The sequence below is a fragment of the Myodes glareolus genome, chromosome 12 (genome assembly GCF_982192425.1).
Source record: "Myodes glareolus chromosome 12, mMyoGla1.1, whole genome shotgun sequence".
NCBI lineage: Eukaryota > Metazoa > Chordata > Mammalia > Rodentia > Cricetidae > Myodes > Myodes glareolus.
The window spans coordinates 62,229,133-62,236,737 of NC_142037.1; the positions used below are offsets into that span (position 1 = coordinate 62,229,133).

The 7,605-nt window shown below is 43.8% G+C and overlaps 1 long non-coding RNA gene across 1 annotated transcript; it reads right to left on the bottom strand.

The window, feature by feature from the left end:
- Positions 1-1,476: 1,476 nt before the first annotated feature.
- LOC125392355 (uncharacterized) lies at positions 1,477-6,294 on the bottom strand. The gene is made up of 2 exons (XR_007229468.3): positions 6,060-6,294; positions 1,477-1,799 (listed from the first exon to the last, which is right to left on the bottom strand). It is a non-coding gene; the product is annotated as an uncharacterized LOC125392355 (long non-coding RNA).
- Between the last annotated feature and the right edge of the window lie 1,311 nt (positions 6,295-7,605).

Below are 7,605 nucleotides of genomic sequence, written 5' to 3' on the forward strand. Positions count from 1 at the left end.
ACCTTATCCTCCTTTTTCTAGACAGGGTCTCACTAAGTAGCACTGGACGGTCTGGAGCTCACAAAGGTCTTGCCTCTGCCTCCAGGGTGCTGGATTTAAAAGCCTGTACCACCATATTCCGACAGATTATTTTAAGATTTGTGTGTGTTTGTGTGTGTGTGTGTGTGTGTGTGTGTGTGTGTGTGTGTGTGTATCATCGAAATGACTTCTGGGAGTCATTTCTATCCCAGGAATCAAATGTGAGGCTCTAGGCTTCCTTGGCAAGCACTTTTACCGGATGAGTCATCTGACTGCTTCCCTCTTGTGAGTTCAAAAGATCCCTGAGGTTGACTTTAATGCATCAGTTCTTTACACAGCATGTACAAGTCAGGAGTGGATGGCTGCACTCAGCACTTTTCAGTTTGTGTTTTCCTCTAAGCCCCCGTCGGTTTCCTGAGTCGGTTCCCTTCAACTGTCCTGTGTTCTGTTTCAGTTTACAGAGTTTCGTGTTCTCTTCAAGGCCAACATAAGCATCAAAGTCCATTCTGCCTTCATCATGAGTAGTTTGCCCCATGACCCCATGACAGTTACTTTGTATTCTGAGTGTGTGTCTCTGTGTGTGTGTGTGTGTGGTGTTTTACCTTCACTGAGACCAGATACTTTTTTCTGGAGGAGCCTTGCTGTACTTTTGAAAACCACTTATTTCCCAGGGAAATAGCTTACCCACCTTCTCTCAATGCATACACAATATCACAGATTCATCGCGATTCTTCCGTCATCTCTGAGTACCAGTCTTTTGTTGACAGTTGTCATTAACCCCCAACTCATTGTGTCTGGGGTTCTAAACGTCAACAGTAATGCTTTCGTCAGGGTTATAATGATCTAGCTGTTTTGGGAAGGCCTGGTGACTCATGCTTGAAATTTCAGTAATCTGGAAGCTGAGGCAGGAGTCTACCAGCTGTACAAAGTATGAAACTCTGTCTTTTACAAAATGGAATAAGTCGGATTTTCTGAAAATTGTCTAGTGACATGAGAATGATTTTTAGCTTTTTCAAGATGTTAAGGCCAGCTTGTGACTTGGGGTGTGCCTTGCTTCATAATCCTGGCTTTGGTTTCAACAACATAACCGCCATGTTGGGTTGTAACAGAAGGCTGGCTCTACCGTGGCGGGGCCCCAGGATTACTCTCTGTTTGTTTGGCAAAATTAAAGTGTTACATATAATGAAAACTACATTAAGTCTGGTGATAGTGCAGTCTATAATCCCAGTCCTCGTGAGGCAGAAGTACATCAGCTTGGCGAGTTCAAACACAATCTAGACTACAAGTAGTGTACTTCGAGCCAGCTCAGGCTGTGTGGGAGCCTGCCTCAAGTATTTCCAACTACTTTAAAAAGACAAGACTGCCACAATGTCCTTTCTGACATTTGATTTAGCTGTGTGTGTGTGTGTCCCCGCGCACGCACGCGTGCGCGTGTGCATGGATGTACATGGACACATGTATACACATGGTGTTTATTTAGACGTGCATGGCAGAGACAGAGCTGGGAGATGTTAGTATAGCAAACGTGAATTCATTACCGTGCTGCCCTGCACAGTAGAGAAATGAAAGGCCTGGACTGCTTGAGGAAAATGAAGCCTTTTAGCTGAGATTCATTCAGCCGTCTTCCTGGGTTGCTGATGCTTCCCGTCAGCTCAACTGTGACAGATACGAATCTGGGATGTCTAATCCTAGACAGTAGAAGCTGATGTTTGAAATAAATCTGTCTTCCTTACTTTTAGACCTTTTTGTTCTTTTCTTTTTGATTCAAAATTATTTCAAGCCTATGGAAAAAAAAATCAAGAATACTGTTAAAATTCTCTCATGTACCTGTCTCCCACATTCACCAGTTAATACCAATTGCTGAACTGATTCTACTTCCTTGTCCCGGTCCATGTAATTAACTAACACACACACACACACACACACACACACACACACTCCTACTTAATTTGCAAGTTAGTTGCAGATCCCGTACTCTTCTCCTGTAAATATTTAAGTGTCATATCCTTGAAATAAAAGAATATTTTTTTACATATGCAGTTGCATTAGCAAGTCCAAACATATAGGATTGAAGCATTATACATTATACTTAAATTTTTATTACTACCTCAGTAATAATGTTTGGCCCCTTTCCATCTAAATTAAACTCAGAACTGAACATTCCTTCCCCACCCCCTTTTTTGGTTTTTCGAGACAGGGTTTCTCTGTAGCTTTGGAGCCTGTCCTGGAACTAGCTCTTGCAGACCAGAATGGCCTCGAACTCTGCCTCCCAAGTGATGGGATTTAAGGTGTGAGCCACCACATGGCTGAACATTCCTTTAAAAAATGAATATTCCAGAGATATGCTCTAACCTTTACCACATTTACATGTCAGTGGCTTTGTTCATGTTCATGTGAGAATGCAGTGCACTTGAATGTGCATGCATGTGTCAGGTGTTTCTCTAGCCATCGTCTTACCTTACTTTTGGAAGCAGAACCTCTCAGTGAATAGAGGGCTCACTGGTTCAGCAAGGCTGGCTCGTGGCCTCAGCCTAGCCTTTTGCTTTGACGCTCTGTCCGCGTGTGTATTCTGATGTGTGCGGGAGAACGTGGACGGGTGTGCAAAAGCAAACGGTGGGCGCCACTCTCGCCCTGGCATACTGGGGGAAGGTCGCTAGCTGAACCTGCACCTCGTGTTTCGTCACCTGACTGGTGTGCTCATCCTGAAAATCCTGTCCACCTTTGGAATCTGGAATTACAGGTGACCGCCCCCCTCTGCAGGTTTTGCTTTGTCCTGGAGGAGCTGAACTCCAGTCCTGACACCTGGCAGCAAGGACTTCCCCAAGAAAGGCATGTCTTGAGGCCCAAACATGCCAGGCTTGTCCAGAGATTCTAGGGATCTGACTCAGGTCCTCGTGCTTATGTGACTTTATCAACCACACTGTCCCCTCAGCCCTCGTGTTAACGTTCTTAATGACGTCAGTCAGTCCATTTGTAGTTTGAGCTGTCTGCTTGGGCTTCCTGATCAAATCCAGCTTGTGATTTTTTTAAAGATTTATTTATTTTTATGTGCTTTGGTGGTTTGTCTGTATGTGTGCTTATGTGTGGACACCAGATCCCTGGGAATCAGAGTGACAGACAGTTGTGAACTGCCAGGTGAGTGCTGGGAACTGAACCCAGGTCCTCTGGAAGAGCAACCAGCACTTTTAACTGTTGAGCCTTCCCTCCAGCCCCAGAGTATGAATTTTTGGTAAATAAAATGTATTCAATGCCATACCGTTGTCAATTCTCACCAAGATGGCCATGGCCTGTTCTTTCTATTGATGATACGGCTGATGTAAGGTAGTCTCTATCAGGATTTTTGTTGTTAAAATGTCATCTTCCCTTATACTTAAAACTCTAATCTTTATGGAAATACAATGGGATTCTGTAGGAGAGCTTGTTCTGCCTCATAATGTCACTTAGTCACCTATCCTCTGTTGCTCAAATCTATTAACACTATGAGGGCCGCAACACGGTGACTGTAACTCATGTCTTCTATGTTCCGTATAGCGTATTAGTCCGTTACTGTTGTTTTAATAAAAGACCCGAACTGGTCTTTTCTTCCCGTGCTGCCACCATGGCACCCGTGACAAAACTTGTGGCAAAGTGGGGGCAGAAAAAGAATGGGGCATGAAGTTCACTCTTGACAGCAGCCACCACCCTGCTGAAGGTGGGTTCATGGGTTCTGTCCGCTTCCAGGAGTTTCTCTAGAAGAGAGTCCAAGTGAATGGAAAAGCTGGAGTCTGGGTAGAGGGGTTGTAACAGTGGGGAGGAGCAAGAGTGAGATCACTGTACCTTCTGAGGTGCCCTTGCCCACACGGTATTTGAGACGTCTTACCAAAAACAATACCGAAAGAAGAATAAACCACACGATTGGTGACGCGGAGTTAGGATTGCATTATTCATGAGATGAGAATTCCAACTCATTGACTTTGTGATATTTTGTGTGAATAAAATTTGAGAACTGCAACGGCAGTTCCAGAGCCAGGTATTTTATAAAGAAAGCAGCTGGGAGGTTGGGCGTGTCTGTCGGTGGCAGATGTGGCATTTGTGTGTCCACGGAGGCCACGATGGTGGAGGGCTGCTCCTCATAAAATAATTCTATGTCACGTGCTGTGGAAGCAGAAGGCGCTTGTCAGCACACAGTTTCTACAAGGCAGCCGTCATCACTATCACCTCCAATTGAATTTTCAAAATTAAAATAATTTTAGGGACTGGGAGAAGGGGTATTAGATGACGGTGAGCATCTACCAATAAAAATGTGATTCAGGATTCCACACAGTGTCTCTTTAAGGATTAGGGCCACTCTACTTAGCTCTAGGTGCCATTGGGGGATGTAGGCTCTCGTATAGGACCTTATTGATAGGTCTCAAATATAGGTCTCAAAATGACCACAGAACGAAGAATAACTTTGAACTCCTGCCTGCTTCCACCTCCCCAGTGCAGAGATTTCTGATATTTACCCTTTTGCCTCTTTTCAAAACAGTGTGTTGTGTGTTTTGTTTGTTTGTTTGTTTGTTTTGTTTTTCAAAATAGGGTTTCTTTGTGCAGTCCTGGAGTCCTGGAACTATATGTACACCAGGCTGGCCTTGAACTCAGAGATCTGCCTGCCTCTGACTGAAAGCACCACCAAGACCAGCTTCAAAACAATGTTTTAAATGATTGCAACAAAGTGACAAAATAAAATGAGACATACAAAATCAGCCTGAGTGAAAAATTATTATGCAGGGAGGAGATCCCGCTGGCTGTGTAAGACACAAATAAAGGAACTGTATATATTTACAATTAATCAACCAATCCTTGACTACAAAAAGAGAATACATTCTTACAAAATGTTTTACTCTGTTTACAAGTGACATTTTGTTTACGATAGACATTTGGTGGTGGCACACACCTTTAATCCCAGCACTGGGAAGGCAGAGGCAGGGAAATCTCTGAGCTCTAGGCCAGCCTGGTCTACAGAGTAAGTTCCACAACAGCCAGGGCTATGTAGAGAGAAATCTTGTTTTGAGAAACAAAAACAAAACAAACAAACGAAATGAACGGAGTCTACCTGAGTAGACAGAGGTGGTTGGGACTCACTCTGTAATCCAGATGCCTTGTGCTCAGGACTCTCCTGCTTCAGTCTCTCAAGTAGTGGAGCTTTGTAGATATGTGCTGTTTGCCTGCTTTCAAAATCCACTACTTTGTGCTTTTATTTATTTATTTATTTATTTTACCTCGGTGGGCACGTGTTTATAAAACCTGTTTTTCATTTCCTTCTCCTCTAAACCTCTTTTATTTCTTCAGTCATGATTTCCCCCTTCCTTCTTTCCTTTTCCTAAAAAATATTTTTATTATTATTTTAAATTATGTGCACCTGTGTGTGTGTATACGTGTGTGTGTGTTTGTGTGTGTGTGTGTGTGTGTGTAGTGTGTGTGCGCATACTCGCAGGCACACACATCTGTGGAAATCAGAGGCATTTAATTCCCCAGAGGGGAGGCGGTGTTACAGGTGGTGGTGTGACACCTGATACGGGCCCTGAGAACCCAACCCCAGTCTTCTGCAAGAGCGGTATATACTCTTTAAGTCACCTCTCCACCACACCATTCTTTGTGGAGACAAGAACCTTACTGTGTAGCCCAGGCCATCCTTGGACTCCAAATCTCCTGCCTCAACCTACCAAATGGCGTGATTAGTGGCATGCCCACCAAACCCTGATTTTATATATACATATATATGTGCAAATGTATAAATATATCATATATATGCTATATATATGATACATGTGTGTTACTGTACTATTGTTGGATACTTAAGTTATTTCCAACACTGTACCTAAATGTAGGCTTATAGTATATATTTTCTAGATGGAGCATCATCTAGCTTCGTTTTAGATGGGTTTTTGCAATGCTATGTCACCTTGGATGAGCAATGCTATGTCACCCTGGATGAGCTCAGGTTGCTCTTGAATTTGTACCTATTCTCCTGGCTCTGCCTCTGGGGGCTGGGATCACAGCAGCGCACCACCAGGCCTCACCTATCTTCTTCCGGTCATGCATAGGCTTTGCCTCTCCCTACTTGTTGACCAGCTGTCCTCCCACAACGCTGTCCATGCGTCCATGACCGCAGCCGCACATGGAGTTGTGGCACTCGTCCAGCACCATTTTTACACCTCTCATCGCCGAATCAGTGTCCACAGGGATGGTCCCTGTGACCCATGCAGGGACCTGGAGCGTTCCTGCCTGCACCCCACAGCCTGGTGCCGGGACTGATTTTGTCATAGCATCGCCAGCAATTGGCTCATTGTGATGCTGATGAGGTAGCAACCCTGATGTTCTAAAAGATTGTTGGCTGGAAGTGCTCCAGGCCAGAAACTGTCTCTCCACCTTCTCTATCATATTTTGAGTCAGAATTCAAATACCGTCCAGTTGAAGCCGCCATAGGCCTGGCCTATAACTCTGTCTAGGGCATTACCGTTTGTCATTTTTGTCTGCTTAGCATACCAACAAGGTGGAAAATCACTCTCAGTCCCTCCAAAAGGTAAACCTCTAATTTTTTTCCCCCAAAATGTACTAGTGTTTTAAAACGAGGGTGAATAAATTGCACTCTGTCCGTGCACACCAAGAGCCTTGAGAAATGTCATGGAGAATGCATTGAAATCCAAAACGTAAAAATATATGTATTTCTTATAAACAAGAGAGAGGAGACAGTGCACAATCAAGATATTAAATTGTTTTCTTGGGAATATGTCTTTTTAAATTACACAAAAATGAAACCTTTAAAATATTTTAATTACACATCTGTCATCATGAAAGAAACAAAAGAGCGCCTAGTCTCTTTGTCTTTAAAGCTCTTGAATCATAATGATTCACATTTTGTCTAATCTCAGTGGGAACTTCTACTGACTGTATTACTGTCTCGGTAACTTTTTTAAATGTAGTAATGAAAAACTAAAAAGATTAAAGATATGAAGTGTTCTAGAGGATAAAATATCTTCTGTGTTCCCATTGATCCAGATTCTACCAGGGATACACAGTGCATATAAAAGTCACTTTTAATTAAATAGTCTTACACTAGGGCCCTGGGCGCTCACTTCTCAGGAGTTAGTTTTGCTCTTTCTTGTGCCTTTTCTGTGGTCTGGTATCACTTGGTAATTCAACACCGCCTGTACGGAAATGGAATATCCTGTGGATATTCTCCCGGTCACAGTGAGATTTGGGGGACTCCCTGTGATTAATGAACAACTGACTAGCAATGTTTCTGTCGTTGTTGTCGTCGTGTGTTCTCATGAACACTGTGGCACTGTCCTGCAGATCGCTCCTGGCTTCTCCTCGGCTCACTCGGAAGCTGTTTTTATCTCTTTCCTCCTCTGCCTCTTGCACGCCCCCGCCCCCGTAGCTGGATGCCGGCTCAGCCCCCACACATTCAGGCGTATTTATTCCCGTAAAGATAGTGACACTTGGGGTTTATTCTAAGACTCAATCCTCGCTGCCCAGTGACTAAGGAGCTAAGCATTCACGCGGCCCCATCCTTCCCCTCCTAGCTCGCTTGACTACTCCACATTTTTCTTCCTTTCCCTCTGA